We start from the raw sequence: 15,633 nt of genomic DNA, 5'->3' as shown, positions 1-15,633 counted from the left end.
TGAGGGGAGAGCCTGAGACAGGAGCTGAGGAGAGCGGAGAAGAGCAAGAAAGAGGTGAGGGGAGAGCCTGAGGCAGGAGCTGAGGAGAGTGGAGAAGAGCAAGAAAGAAGTGAGGGGCAAAGGGAAAGGGGAGAGGGGAGAGGAGTAGGGTACCCCGAAATGTAGCTTGTAAAGCACCCTCTCTGATATTGTTTATCCCCCCTCAGCTGGAGGCTGCTCTGGAGGAGGCGAGGGCAGAGAGCTTGAAGCAGCGCAAGCTGAGAGAGAAAAGCGACAACTTCAGCAAGCAAGTGGAGGAGGAGATAGAGACGCTGAAGGTACCCAGCGAGCAGACGCTCTGTGTGTGTGTGTGTGACTGTGTGTGTGTGTCTCTCTCTCTGTCTCTATGTGTGTGTTTGAGTCTGTCTGTGAATTTGTGTCTCTGTCTGTAACTGTGTTTGTGAATCTGTTTTGTTTGTCTGTTGTTGTCTATGAATCTATCTGTCTGTGTTAAACTCTCTCTTTCTCTCTCTCAGAAGAGGTCAGGGGTTGGGTCGGGGTCGCTGGGTCTGCCTGGCGACGCCCTGCAGGAGCTGTCCCGCCTCCGGGCGGAGCTGGAGCAGAAGGGGGTGGAGCAGGAGGAGGAGCTCAGCAGGAGAGACCACGCCCACCTGGCGGAGCTGAAGAGTTTGAGGAGTGAGCTGAGAGAGAGCGAGAGCCAGCAGGTGGCGCTGCAGAGTGAGCTGAGTGCGCTGCGGGACAGGCTGGACAAGGAGCGCAGCAAGAGGTACAGGCGGGGCGGTCCGAACCCAACCCGACTATGGTGTGTGTGTGTGTTTGTTATTTGTAATGCTGTCGTGGTTCAGTCTGCAGGAACAGGAGGAGACGCTGGCGGAGATGAAGGAGAGATACGAGCGAGAGAAGAACACTCTGAGAGAGGAGAACAGGAAACTCACTGCAGAGCTCGAACAGGTCAGCACCTAGAACCACAAACACACTGAGCACAGTGCCTGGAACCCTCAGCCACACCTGGAACCACAAACACACTGAGCACAGCGCCTAGAACCCTCGGCCGCACCTAGAACCACGAACACACAGAGTACAGCGCCTAGAACCCTAAACTACACCCGGAGCCCCAACCGCGCACCGATTGTAACACCTAGAACTCGATGCCTAGAATCCAGTAGTGGACCTAGAACCCAGGCTGCCTTCAACACCTAGAACCCAGCAATCTAGAATCCAGAACTCAACACTGACTTAACCCTAGAACTCTGTGCGCAGCGCCCCCTCGTGCTCGGAGCTCAGAACACGGCCTCTTCAGAGTAAATCCAGTGACCGCGTCTCTCTTTCTCTACCCCCAGGTGGCGCTGCAGAGGGATTCTCTGAGAGGGTCTCACAGGCAGCTGGAGGACGAGTTACAGTCTCTCAACGAGAAGAGAGAGTCCATCGGGAACTGGGAGGCGCAGATTACTGACATCCTGCACTGGTGAGACTGGGAGCATGACAGGCAGGCAGACATTCTGTCCCAATGCAAAGTCACCATTAACTCTCACATCCTCTTTCCTGTCTCTCTATCTCTCTCCTGTCTCTCTCCTATCTCCTCTCATTCTCCCTCTCCCCCCTCCTCTCCCTCTCTCTCTCTCTCCTCTCGCAGGGTGAATGATGAGAAGGATTCCCGCTCGTATCTTCAGGCTCTGACGACCCGGCTGACCGAGGAGATGGAGGGGATAAAGGCAGCCGAGCGCAACGGAGCGAGACAGGTGAGGAGAGAGAGAGGGGGACAGGGCAGAGTGGGGGAGAGGGACAGGGGAGAGAGAGAGAGGGGGACAGGGCAGAGTGGGGGAGAGGGACAGGTGAGGAGAGAGAGAGGGGGACAGGGCAGAGTGGGGGAGAGGGACAGGTGAGAGAGAGAGAGAGGGGGACAGGGCAGAGTGGGGGAGAGGGACAGGGGAGAGAGAGAGAGGGGGACAGGGCAGAGTGGGGGAGAGGGACAGGGGAGAGAGAGAGAGGGGGACAGGGCAGAGTGGGGGAGAGGGACAGGGGAGAGAGAGAGAGGGGGACAGGGCAGAGTGGGGGAGAGGGACAGGGGAGAGAGAGAGAGGGGGACAGGGCAGAGTGGGGGAGAGGGACAGGGGAGAGAGAGAGAGGGGGACAGGGCAGAGTGGGGGAGAGGGACAGGAGAGAGAGAGGGGGGTACAGGGCAGAGTGGGGGAGACGGGAGATTTGGGGGGGAGAGAGTGGCTTCATATTTGGTGTACAGCTATATTCTCTGATTTTCTTTGAATAATGCTCCTCCCTCTCTTTCTGCCCTCCCCTCCCCTCGCTCTCTCTCCCCTCTCCTCTCTCTCCCCTCCCCTGCTCTCTCCCCCTCCCCTGCTCTCTCAGGAGAGCCAGTGGAAAGCCCGCAGGCTGCAGAAGATGGAGGCGTCGGCCCGGCTGGAGCTGCAGTCGGCGCTGGAGGCAGAACTCCGGGCCAAACAGAACCTGCAGGTGGAGCTGAATGCAGTGAGGGCAGCCAGCATCGACACAGAGGGGTGAGGAGAGAGAGGGGAGAGGAGGGGAGACAGCACATGCATTCAGAATACTCTTAACATAAAAGAATTTGCCCCTCCATGTCAATGTTGTTGAAATGTACGATGTTGAAAACTTCTTGTTCGTCCCCCCCCCCCCCCCCCCCCCCCCCCCCCACAGGAAGCTACAGGAAGCAGAGAAGCAGAACAGAGAGCTGAGGGAAAAACTGCAGAGATTGAAAGAGACGCGGAATCAGAGCTCTGCAGGTGAGAGGAGAGGAAGAGGAGAGAGGAGAGGAGAGGAGAGGAGAGGAGAGGAGGATTGTAAGGAGCTGTGTTTCTGTTCCTCTTGCAGATTGGAAAGCGCGGAGTTCGATAATCACTCTGATGCCGTTGTCTCCAGTGGAGGTAAGCTGTCTGCGTGAATCTCTCTCGCAATGCAGGTCCACATTCAGAGAGAGACCAGCACTGACACAGTTAATACTGAACATTTACACACCTCTGTGTATCTCTACATACATCTGTAATCTCTCCCTCTCTCTCTCTCTCTCTCTCTCTCCAGTGTAACTCTATCAGTTTCTCCGGTCTCTCCGAAACTGTTCCTGAGACCCAGGAGGTCAGAAGTCAGAGCGAGCCCCCGCGACCCCACGACCTTCAACCCCACGACCTCCAGGACGTGAGTGTACCCCGGAACCAGGCCGGTCTGCTTGACCCCCGATTTTAATAATAATAATAATAATAAAGATGTTTCTCACGGTCTCTCCCCCCACTCTCCCAGCAGGGCAGTTCCCAGGCTCCCCAGCAGAGGGCAGCAGTGAAGCTCCGCCCCCCTGCCTCCCAGAACAAGGTGGGTTGTGGGAGCTTCACTCCTTTACAGACTGGCTCATAATCCACACACTCGATTCATATTCGTGTGTGTGCGTGTAGGACTGGGAACGAGACTCCCGCTGCACAGCAGTGTGATCCAGTCCTGCTTTCACTAGGAGTTTAATAATCAGACTCCCGCTGCACAGCAGTGTGATCCAGTCCTGCTTTCACTAGGAGTTTAATAATCAGACTCCCGCTGCACAGCAGTGTGATCCAGTCCTGGTTTCACTAGGAGTTTAATAATCAGACTCCCGCTGCACAGCAGTGTGATCCAGTCCTGCTTTCACTAGGAGTTTAATAATCAGACTCCCGCTGCACAGCAGTGTGATCCAGTCCTGCTTTCACTAGGAGTTTAATAATCAGACTCCCGCTGCACAGCGGTGTGATCCAGTCCTGCTTTCACTAGGAGTTTAATAATCAGACTCCCGCTGCACAGCAGTGTGATCCAGTCCTGCTTTCACTAGGAGTTTAATAATCAGACACACCTGAGCTTGTTAGCTAGACACACTGAGGGCTGATCAAGCTCCAGTAAAACCTGGACTGGATCACACAGCTGTGCAATAGGAGTCTGATTCCCAGCCCTGGTGTGTGTGTGTGGACAGACAGACACTCGGACAGACGTGCAATGAGATACTGTTGAGATAATAATGCATTGTTCTCTCTCTCTCTCTCTCTCTCTCTCTCTCTCTCTGTAGCCGAAGCCTCACCAGTTCTGCTGGAAGACGTTTCAAAGTCCGACGAAGTGCCAGCGCTGCACCTCACTGATGGTTGGACTGGTGCGGCAGGGATACCAGTGCGAAGGTGAGGGGAATATTTCACTGGTGTGTGTGTCTGTGCACTGCAGTGTGTGTGTGTGTGAGTCTGTGCACTGCAGTGTGTGTGTGTGTGAGTCTGTGCACTGCAGTGTGCAGTGTGTGTGTGTGACACTGTGTGTGCACTGCAGTGTTGCACACTGTGTGTGTGTGAGTCTGTGCACTGCAGTGTGTGTGTGTGTGAGTCTGTGCACTGCAGTGTGTGTGTGTGTGTGTGTGTGTGTGTGCACTGCAGTGTGTGTGTGTGTGTGTGTGTGAGTCTGTGAGTGTGTGTGTGTGTGTGTGTGTGTGTGTGAGTCTGTGCACTGCAGTGTGTGTGTGTGTGTGTGTGTGTGTGAGTCTGTGCACTGCAGTGTGTGTGTGTGTGTGTGTGTGTGTGCTGCAGTGTGTGTGTGTGTGTGTGTGTGTGTGTGAGTCTGTGTGTGTGTGTGTGTGTGGTTGTGTCAGTGTGTGTGTGTGTGTGTGTGTGTGTGTGTGTGCAGTGTGTGTGTGTGTGTGTGTGTGTGTGTGTGTGTGTGAGTGTGTGTGTGTGTGTGTGTGTGTGTGTCTGTGCACTGCAGTGTGTGTGTGTGTGTGTGTGTGCTGTGTGTGTGTGTAGTGTGTGTGAGTCTGTGCACTGCACACACACACGACACGTGACGTCACACACACACACTCAGACAACGTGACGTAACACGTGTGTGTGTGTGTGTGAGTCTGTGCGCACTGCAGTGTGTGTGTGTGTGTGTGTGTTAGATTTATCTCACCTGTGTTGTTGTCGTTTCCACGGCAGCGTGCAGCTTCGCGTGTCATGTGACCTGCGCCACCAACGCCACGATCTGCCCCACCCCACCCGACCAGGTCAAGAAATCCATGGGGGTGGATCCAGTGAGGGGCACCGGGACTGCCTTCGAGGGGCAACTGAGCGTAAGAGAGGGGCAGCTGAGAGAGAGACAGGAGCAGTGGGGCAACTCAGAGAGGGAGACAGGAGCAGCTGAGAGAGAGACAGGAGCAGCGGGGCAGCTGAGAGGGGAAGAGAGGAATGGGGTGATTTATTTTTCACTTTCTGTACTTTTATTCTTGGTATCTGAATTTCTCCTCTCCTCTCTCCTCTCCTCTCCTTCTCCGCTCCTCCCCTCTCCCCTCGCCTCTCTCCCCTCCTCTCCTTTCTCCTCTCCTCTCTCCTCCTCTCCTCTCTCCTCCTCTCCTCTCCTCTCCCCTCCCCTCTCCTCTCTCAGGTCCCCAGGCCCGCAGGTGTGAAGAAGGGTTGGCAGCGAGCCTTCGCTGTGGTCAGTGACTTCAAGCTTTTCCTGTTTGACCTGCAAGAGAGTCGAACCGCCCAGCCGAGCAATGGAGCCACCCAGATCATCGATATGAGGTGAGCGGGGCTCCCCCAAAATACACGCTGCTGCACCCAGTCCTGGGGTTCAGAGCTCCCCTCAATGAAGTCTAGTATTATTATTATTAATATTGCAATGATCAGGAGGCAGGAGTTTGAGCAGGGTTAGAAACTCACACTAGCCCTGCTGCTGCTGCTGCACCCAGTCCTGGGGTTCAGAGCTCCCCTCAATGAAGTCTAGTATTATTATTATTATTATTATTATTATTGTAATGATCAGGAGCCCAGTTTCTCCTCAGTAATGTCACTGATGAAGGCTCTGGCTGTGTCTGTTTGATTGTCAGGGACCCTCAATTTTCGGTGAGCTCTGTCTTCGCCTCTGATGTCATTCATGCCAACAAGAAGGACGTCCCCTGCATCTTCAGAGTGAGTCAGCAACGGGCGTCTTCCTCACTCAGAGCCAGGATCCATTGAGAATCCATTCACTCAGAATTCATCCACTCACTCACTCAGAATTCATCCACTCACTCACTCAGAATTCATCCACTCACTCACTCACTCAGAATCATTCACTCAGAATTCATCCACTCACTCACTCAGAATTCATCCAACTCAGAATTCATCCACTCACTCACTCAGAATTCATCCACTCACTCAGAATTCATCCACTCACTCACTCAGAATTCATCCACTCACTCACTCAGAATTCATCCACTCACTCACTCAGAATTCATCCACTCACTCACTCAGAATTCATCCACTCACTCACTCACTCAGAATCCATCCATTCACTCAGAATCCATCCACTCACTCACTCAGAATTCATCCACTCACTCACTCAGAATTCATCCACTCACTCACTCAGAATTCATCCATTCACTCACTCAGAATTCATCCATTCACTCAGAATTCATCCATTCACTCACAATTCATCCATTCACTCAGAATTCATCCATTCACTCAGAATTAATTCATTCACTCAGAATTCATCCATTCACCACTTCATTCTTTCATTATTCATTAATTCATGTACTCGTTCATCGTGTTCGTTCGTCTGTTTCTTCATTTTCTCGCTCACCCTTTCATGCATTCACTCCTTGATTCTTTCAGGTCACGGCCTCCCAGCTCTCCGCCCCCAGCACCAAGCTCTCTCTGCTCCTATTGGCTGACAGTGAGAGTGAGAAGGGACGGTGGGAGGCGGTGCTTAACGAGCTGCACCGCCTCCTGGTCAAGCACCAGCTCCCTGATAGGTCCGTCTACCTGGCCAAAGAGGCATATGACTCCGCCCTCCCCCTCATCCGCAGCACCCAATCAGCTGCCATCGTCGGTAAGGCCCCCCCCCCCCCCCCCCCCCAGTCAGTCAGGATGTGGTCTCAATGCAGGTTTCAGTAAGGTCAGCTGTGTAAGACATGTTCTAGGGTTCATGCTGTGTAAGACATCTGTACAGTAGACATTCACTGATCAATCTCTCTCTCTCTCTCTCTCTCTCCCTCTCTCTCAGATCACGAGCGCATTGCTTTGGGCACTGAGGAGGGTCTCTACCTCATCCAGGTCACGAACAACGGTGAGTACAACCAGGGAGAGTGAGCCCTCTGTCCCTGTCGCTGTCCCTCTCGCTGTCCCTCTCTCCCCCTCTGTGATCCTGCAGCTGGGGGACTGTAAGAAGGTCACTCAGACTCCCTCTCTCTCTCACACTCATCTCTCTCTCTCTCTCTCCCTCTCAGTGATCCTGCAGCTGGGGGGCTGTAAGAAGGTCACTCAGACTCCCTCTCTCTCTCACACTCATTCTCTCTCTCTCTCCCCCTCTCTCCCTCTCAGTGATCCTGCAGCTGGGGGGCTGTAAGAAGGTCACTCAGACTCCCTCTCTCTCACACTCATCTCTCTCTCTCTCTCAGACCGAGTCCCCTGGAACTACCTCTCCTCTCACAAGACATGTCTCCCCCCGCGACAGTATCAGTGAGTTGGCAGTCTCTAAGGCAGACTCCAGGATGTGCAGATGGGAGTGGGCTGGGGTGGGAACGGTCACTCACGACGACCGTCTCTCTCTCACACTCCATTCCTCTCCCCCTCTATCCCATCACCAGTGATCCTGCAGCTGGGGGGCTGTAAGAAGGTCACTCAGACTCCCTCTCTCTCTCACACTCATTCTCTCTCTCTCTCCCCTCTCAGTGATCCTCTCTCTCTCAGACTCCTCTCTCTCTCTCAGTGATCCTGCAGCTGGGGGGCTGTAAGAAGGTCACTCAGACTCCCTCTCTCTCTCACACTCATTCTCTCTCTCTCTCTCCCTCTCAGTGATCCTGCAGCTGGGGGGCTGTAAGAAGGTCACTCAGACTCCCTCTCTCTCTCACACTCATTCTCTCTCTCTCTCCCTCTCTCCCCCTCAGGATCTGCAGCTGGGGGACTGTAAGAAGGTCACTCAAAGCGAGTAGAGGGAGACGAGAGGAGAGAGTGGAGTCTCTTCGAGAACACTAGGATCTCGACCCCCTGACCTCTCTTCCAGTGAGTCTCTAGAGGGAGAGACAGCTTCCACGGAGTCAGAGGGTCCCTCCCTACTCAGAGAGGATCTCTCTCCCTCTCTCTCTCTCATTCTCTCTCTCCCCCTCTGATCCCCCTCTCAGCTGGGGGGCTGTAAGAAGGTCTCAGACTCCCTCTCTCTCTCACACTCATTCTCTCTCTCTCTCTCTCCCTCTCAGTGATCCTGCAGCTGGGGGGCTGTAAGAAGGTCACTCAGACTCCCTCTCTCTCTCACACTCACTCTCTCTCTCTCCCCCTCTCTCTCCCTAGGCAGAGAGGAGTGCTGGGGGAGAGTCTGTAAGAGGTCACTCAGGACAGAGAGGCTGGGAGAGGACATATCTCCTCCAGTGAGACTCACAGGGGGGGCGAGAGTGGTCAGTCAGGGGGAGGAGAGAGCAGGGAGAGTCACTAGGACGTCGACCCCCTCTTCTTCCACAGGGCGGGAGCAGGGGGAGCGTGTGCGTTCTCTCTCTCTCTCCCCCTCTAGTGATCCGTCCGTCGACCCCCTGACATTCTTCTAGATAGGCTCAGTAAAGAGAGAGAACCAGTGGGGGAGAGAGGGATCCACTCAGTGACCTCCCCCTTGGGGGGCCTTCCAGTGGGTGAGCTCAGAGCCCTGTCTCCGTAGCCATCTCTAGAGGTCACCCTCTCTCTCTCTCCCTCTCAGTGATCCTGCAGCTGGGGGGCTGTAAGAAGGTCACTCAGACTCCCTCTCTCTCTCACACTCATTCTCTCTCTCTCTCTCCCTCTCAGTGATCCTGCAGCTGGGGGACTGTAAGAAGGTCACTCAGATGGAGTTTGTGCCCGAGGCCCGTGTGCTGGCCGTGGTTTCGGGTCGGAACCGTTCTCTGCGGCTCTACTCCTGGGAGGACCTGCAGAACCCGGAATGCGGCGGAACCAAGATCCCGGAGAGCCGCGGGGTGCAAGCGCTGGGGAGCGGCCGGCTGTGCGGGGGGAGCCAGCCCTGCCTGTGCATCAGCATCAAGAGACAGGTACCAGAGAGAGGGGGGAGGAGAGTCTCAGAGACCAGCTTGGAGAGACGTGTCTTGTGAGATGATCTTTGTGGACGTGTCTTAGTCAGTCTAACTCTCTTCTCTCTTGATCTCCCCTCTCTCTTTCCCCCTCTCTCCTCTCCCCTCTCCTCTCCTCTCTCCTCTCCCCTCTCCTCCCCCCTCCTCTCTCCTCCCCTCCCATTTCCCCCCCTCTCCTCCTCTCCTCTCCTCTCCCCTCTCCTCCCCCCTCCTCTCTCCTCTCCTCTCCTCTCCTCTCTACAGGTTTCCTGTTACACTCTCTCTCCTGGGAAGTCATGCTATCAGAAGCTGTGTGAGTTCCAGGCTCCAGGCTCGGTGCAGTGGCTGGGGGTGTTTGGGGAGCGGGTGTGCGTGGGGTACCCCGGTGGCTTCACGCTGTACCCCCTGGGGAGTGAGTCCGAGGGGGACCCCCCGGTGTGCCTGCTCAGCCCGGACGACCCCTCGCTGCAGTTCCTGAGCCAGCCCCCCCTGGTGGAGGCGCTGTGCGCTGTGGAGATCGCGCGCAATGAGCTGCTTCTCTGCTTCGACTGCCTGGGCGTGTACGTGGACTGCCAGGGGCGCAGGGCCCGGGGCAGGGAGATCATGTGGCCGAGCAGCCCCTCTGCCTGCTGTGAGTCTGCCTGTCTGTCTGTCTGCCGTCCAATCATCTGTCTGTCTCTGTGTCTATCTGTCTGTCTCTGTGTCTATCTGTCTGTATCTGTGTCTATCTGTCTGTCTCTGTGTCTATCTGTCTGTCTCTGTGTCTATCTGTCTGTCTCTGTGTCTATCTGTCTGTCTCTGTTTGCCGGTCTGTCTGTCTATCTTTGAATATCTTTTTCCAACCATCTACCCATTGATTCATTCATTCATTCATCAACCTCCAGATCCCTCTCTCTCTCTCCTCCAGATCCCTCTCTCTCTCTCTCCTCCAGATCCCTCTCTCTCTCTCCTCCAGATCCCTCTCTCTCTCTCTCCTCCAGATCCCTCTCTCTCTCTCCTCCAGATCCCCCTCTCTCTCTCCCTCCTCCAGATCCCTCTCTCTCTCTCTCCTCCAGATCCCTCTCTCTCCCTCCTCCAGATCCCCCTCTCTCTCTCCCTCCTCCAGATCCCCCTCTCTCTCTCCCTCCTCCAGACCCCTCTCTGTCCGTTCTCCCCTGTCTGTCCAGCTGTGTGTCTGTCCCTCAGCCTGTTCATCTCCCTGCTCAATGAGCCTCGTTCCCCTGTCATGATGTAACTGTATGTGTGTGTGTTGTGCTCTGTGCAGGTTACAGCGCCCCCTATCTGTCGGTGTACAGTGAGAACGCAGTGGACGTGTTTGATGTGAAGAGGATGGACTGGGTGCAGACCCTGCCCCTGAGGAAGGTGCAGCCCATAAACACGCCCCCTTTTTTTTTGAATGACGCTAAATTTCTGTAGTTTTTTGTGTGTTTTGTACTCACCTGCCTCTCTCTTTCTCTCGCTGTCTGCCCCCCTCCCTTCTTTCTGTGCCCCCCCCCTCTCTCTCTCTCTCTCTCTCTCTCTCTCAGGTGCGTCCCCTGAACTCAGATGGGACGCTCAGTGTTTTTGGCAGTGAGACGGTGAGGCTGCTGTACCTGAGTAACAAGCAGACCGGTGAGTATCCCCCCCCCCCCCCCCCCCCCCCTCCGGCTGGGCTCGGTCCCCATGGTAACCCCTTTGCTCCCCAGGCCGGGACGAGTTTTCCGTTCCCGAGACGAAGGAGAACAGCGGGAGGCAGCTGCTGAGAAGCAAAACCAAGAAGAGGTTCAACTTCCGGATCTCTGACGAGGAGAGACAGCAGCAACGCAGGTACCCTGAGCCTCCCCTGTACCCCTGTACCCCTCCCCTAACCCTAACCCTGAGCCTCCCCTGTACCCCTGTACCCCTCCCCTAACCCTAACCCTGAGCCTGAGCCTCCCCTGTACCCCTGTACCCCTCCCCTAACCCTAACCCTGAGCCTCCCCTGTACCCCTGTACCCCTCCCCTAACCCTAACCCCCCTGAGCCTCCCCTGTACCCCTGTACCCCTCCCCTAACCCTAACCCTGAGCCTCCCCTGTACCCCTGTACCCCTGTACCCCTAACCCTAACCCTAACCCTGAGCCTCCCCTGTACCCCTGTACCCCTCCCCTAACCCTAACCCCCCTGAGCCTGAGCCTCCCCTGTACCCCTGTACCCCTGTACCCCTCCCCTAACCCTAACCCTGAGCCTCCCCTGTACCCCTGTACCCCTCCCCTAACCCTAACCCCCCTGAGCCTCCCCTGTACCCCTGTACCCCTCCCCTAACCCTAACCCTGAGCCTCCCCTGTACCCCTGTACCCCTCCCCTAACCCTAACCCCCCTCCCCTGTACCCCTGTACCCCTCCCCTAACCCTAACCCCCCTGAGCCTCCCCTGTACCCCTGTACCCCTCCCCTAGCCACTCGGAGGGGAGGGACTCCCTGGGGACCTTCACGGGGAGATGGGGAGGGGATCGGAAGTGGGGGGGGACCCCCTCCCCTGGGGAGGGGATCGGAAGTGGGGGGGACCCTCCCCTAGCCTGGGGAGGGGATCGGAAGGGGGGGGACTCCCCTAGATGGGGAGGGGATCCCTGGGGGGACTCGGAGGGGACCCCTGGGGAGGGGATCCGGAAGTTGGGGGACTCCTCCCATGGGGAGATGGGGAGGGGATCGGAAGTGGGGGGACTCGGAGGGGACACCCTCTCCCCTCCCCTAGGATTCAAGTGGGGGGACTGGGAGGGGACACCCTGGGAGATGGGGAGGGGATTGGAAGTGGAGGGACTGGGAGGGGGGAACACCTGGGGAGGGGACATACCCCCTCCCCTGTGTACCCCTCCCCTAATCCTCTCTCTCTCTCTCTCTCTCAGGAACATGCTTCAGGACCCCTCTATGCGTTCGAAGCTCATCTCGAACCCCACCAACTTCAGCCACCTGGTTCACGTGGGGCCTGGGGTGGGGGTGCCCGGCCTGAGGGGCGACCCCCGTGACCCCAGCGTGACCCCCATGTCCCGCCCCCGCAGCGCCACTGAGTCGGAGCGCCCCCTGTCTGCGGAGAGCGAGCGATACGTGAAGGAGCTGCATGGTAAGAGTGAAGGGCTTCAAATCAAGCAAATCTATCCAACTGAACCAGGCTGCCCTGTGAGGCTGAGACTGGACCCCTGTGAGGCTGGACCCCTGTGAGACTGAGACTGGACCCCTGTGAGACTGAGACTGGACCCCTGTGAGACTGAGACTGGACCCCTGTGAGGCTGAGACTGGACCCCTGTGAGGCTGGACCCCTGTGAGACTGAGACTGGACCCCTGTGAGACTGAGACTGGACCCCTGTGAGGCTGAGACTGGACCCCTGTGAGACTGAGACTGGACCCCTGTGAGACTGAGACTGGACCCCTGTGAGGCTGGACCCCTGTGAGACTGAGACTGGACCCCTGTGAGACTGAGACTGGACCCCTGTGAGACTGGACCCCTGTGAGACTTTTCCTCTGTGTCATAAGATTTGAGACTCTCGCCGCGTGGGACATGTCACGAGACGTGTGTTCAGTGTTTCTCTTGAAGACGTTGCTTTGCAGTGCGCTGTTTCATGTGTCTCTCTCTCTCTCTCTCTCTCCTCAGCTCGGCGCGAGTCCCGTGTCTCGCTGACTCAAGAGCTGCTCCCCACCCCACAGGGTCTCTTCACTGAGGGGGGCATGCTGTCTGAGGTGAGGCGCTCGCTGCAGTGTGTGTGTGTGTGTGTGTGGGGGGGTGATCAGCGCTATGTGTTTTTAACCCTCTCCTTGCTCTGCCGCTCCCTCCAGATCTCTGATGAAACTCGACACCTCCGAGCCGAGCCCCCCAGGGAATAATGCCGGACCTAGAACCCCAATCCAGGACCGCTGCTCTAGAACCCTCCCCCGGACCACTGCCGGATCAAGACAATCCCACTGCTCTAGAAAACCCAACCTGATCCAGATCGACTCTAGAACACAAACCACTCCAGATAGCGCTTGATCTTAAAACCGCCACAGAGCTGCTGATTCCCTAGACCCCCCCCCCCCCCCCCCCCCCCCCCCCCCCTCAGCCCGGAACAAGAACTCGACGCTTCCACGGTTCCACTGAACGTTAATGGCGATGTGCAATCAGAGGAATGTGTTCAGTTTTGTATTATTATTATTATTATTATTATTATTATTATTATTATTATTATTATTATTAGTACTGGGTGATGAAAGGGGATATTATATTTGACATTTTATTCAAAGTTTTTTGTTTTATTATTTTAAAATCTGGGGATCCCCTTGAGGAGAGAATGGCTTTCCCTTTAAGAGCTCAGCGAGTTTTCTTCTAAAACGCCTTGTTATTTTAAGATGATTATTACCCTGTGCCCATCCTGCCTCTGGGTCTGGTAAAGACGGCCAGCGCTGCCTTCTGGGTGCCAGCAAGCAGTATTGAATTAATCTGCAGGAGCGAGTCTGCGGGGTTGAGCGTCCTGGTGAAGGACAGGGGACTGACATGGCCGCAGCAGCCACGGCTCTGCCTGTATCAATCGTCACCTCGCATCGCATTTAATTCAGTGTGTCTCGGAAACCGCTTCTGAAAAGCCTTTCTCTCTCTGCTGATTCAACTCAATCGCAGACTGTTAAATAAGCCCATTGCAAATTTGACCTGAGAGTTTTCCCAGGATGTGAGGCTCTGTGCACCGTGCATCAGCATGGCTCTGGACTCCAGCTGCGTTGCGTGTATGAATGTGCAAAGGAGGTGTTACTAAAGGAAGAGGGGTGAATGTTTCAGAGCGACGCCCCCCCTCCCCGTTACACAGAGCAGGAAAGAGATTCACAATGAACTGCATTCCCTCTGTGAACACACGGGGGCAGTGTAGCAGGAATATCGGAGAATACCCATTCTGTGTTTTATGAAAGGCTTGGGTAGGGCTGTCTTTTTTCTATGTGAATATATCTGTGTTGAACACTTCATTTTGAGTATGTGAAGGGTGTATAGGGGCTGGGTTTGTGTGCGCTGTTATTTGTGAATTTTTTTATCTGAGGGAATTGTGCAAAATTTTTGGGATAAAAAAATAAAGTGTTGATGGTTTGGCTTTTTTGTGTCATCAATCAATCAAACAAACGACGCAGGAAAGCACGCACGCACAGGGAAGCATTGTAAAGCACAGAGAGGTCTGGTAAAGTATAGGGAAGCATTGTAAAGCACAGAGAGGTCTGGTAAAGCACAGGGAAGCATTGTAAAGCACAGAGAGGTCTGGTAGAGCAGAGGGAAGCATTGTAAAGCACAGAGAGGTCTGGTAAAGCATAGGGAAGCATTGTAAAGCACAGAGAGGTCTGGTAAAGCACAGGGAAGCATTGTAAAGCACAGAGAGGTCTGGTAAAGCACAGGGAAGCATTGTAAAGCACAGAGAGGTCTGGTAAAGCATAGGGAAGCATTGTAAAGCACAGAGAGGTCTGGTAAAGCACAGGGAAGCATTGTAAAGCACAGAGAGGTCTGGTAAAGCATAGGGAAGCATTGTAAAGCACAGAGAGGTCTGGTAAAGCATAGGGAAGCATTGTAAAGCACAGAGAGGTCTGGTAAAGCACAGGGAAGCATTGTAAAGCACAGAGAGGTCTGGTAAAGCACAGGGAAGCATTGTAAAGCACAGAGAGGTCTGGTAAAGCACAGGGAAGCATTGTAAAGCACAGAGAGGTCTGGTAAAGCACAGGGAAGCATTGTAAAGCACAGAGAGGTCTGGTAAAGCATAGGGAAGCATTGTAAAGCACAGAGAGGTCTGGTAAAGCACAGGGAAGCATTGTAAAGCACAGAGAGGTCTGGTAAAGCACAGGGAAGCATTGTAAAGCACAGAGAGGTCTGGTAAAGCATAGGGAAGCATTGTAAAGCACAGAGAGGTCTGGTAAAGCACAGGGAAGCATTGTAAAGCACAGAGAGGTCTGGTAGAGCAGAGGGAAGCATTGTAAAGCACAGAGGGGTCTGGTAAAGCATAGGGAAGCATTGTAAAGCACAGAGAGGTCTGGTAAAGCATAGGGAAGCTCTGTCAATAGTTTGAAATATTTACAACTGGATGTATAGATGAAACGAGTAGCCTAAAGATTCCTCTTTTTAATTATATATATATATATATATATCAGCACCCCAGGGTAGGCAGCGACTAGAAGTTGTACAGCTGTGCAATCAGGCTGCAGTGCACCTTTGCGACGGCAGGTGGCGACAGACCCGCGTGTAAATCTATACTCAGCGTGTGTGTGTGTGTGTGTGTGTGTGTGTCAGTGTGTGTGTGTGTGTGTGTTAAATATTAATCATTCGTCACTCGCTGCCGAGTGTTTTGGAAACTTTGGTGATGCGAGTGGGCTGTTGTCACACGCTTCATGCAAAATAGCTTCGAGAGAGAGAGAGAGAGAAGGCGTGTTTGTAAGCGGAGACCGCCAGCAAGGTAAGGGCTTAATACGCATTATTATTATTATTATTATTATTATTATTATTATTATTGTTATTATTATTAGTCGTTGCAGTATAATAGATGATTATGCTAATTCACGTTAAGGGTTTCTGTTCTACAGAGAAGGGTAAAGAGACACGGAAACATTTTCAAAGGCTTGCGTGTTAGTTCTTGTCTTCATTCAATAAGCCGGCTGCAGCGTCTGAGCACGTTT

General features: G+C 54.4%; 1 protein-coding gene across 1 annotated transcript in view; it reads left to right on the top strand.

Moving 5' to 3' along the window:
- atg2a (autophagy related 2A) overlaps positions 1–15,633 on the top strand; it is a 180,815-nt gene that overhangs the window by 15,419 nt on the left and 149,763 nt on the right. The gene's annotated exons all lie outside the window — the stretch shown is intronic.

This window comes from Polyodon spathula, chromosome 47 (assembly GCF_017654505.1).
Source record: "Polyodon spathula isolate WHYD16114869_AA chromosome 47, ASM1765450v1, whole genome shotgun sequence".
In the NCBI taxonomy this organism is placed as follows: Eukaryota; Metazoa; Chordata; class Actinopteri; order Acipenseriformes; family Polyodontidae; genus Polyodon; species Polyodon spathula.
This window is presented reverse-complemented; position numbering and strand designations above follow the sequence as displayed.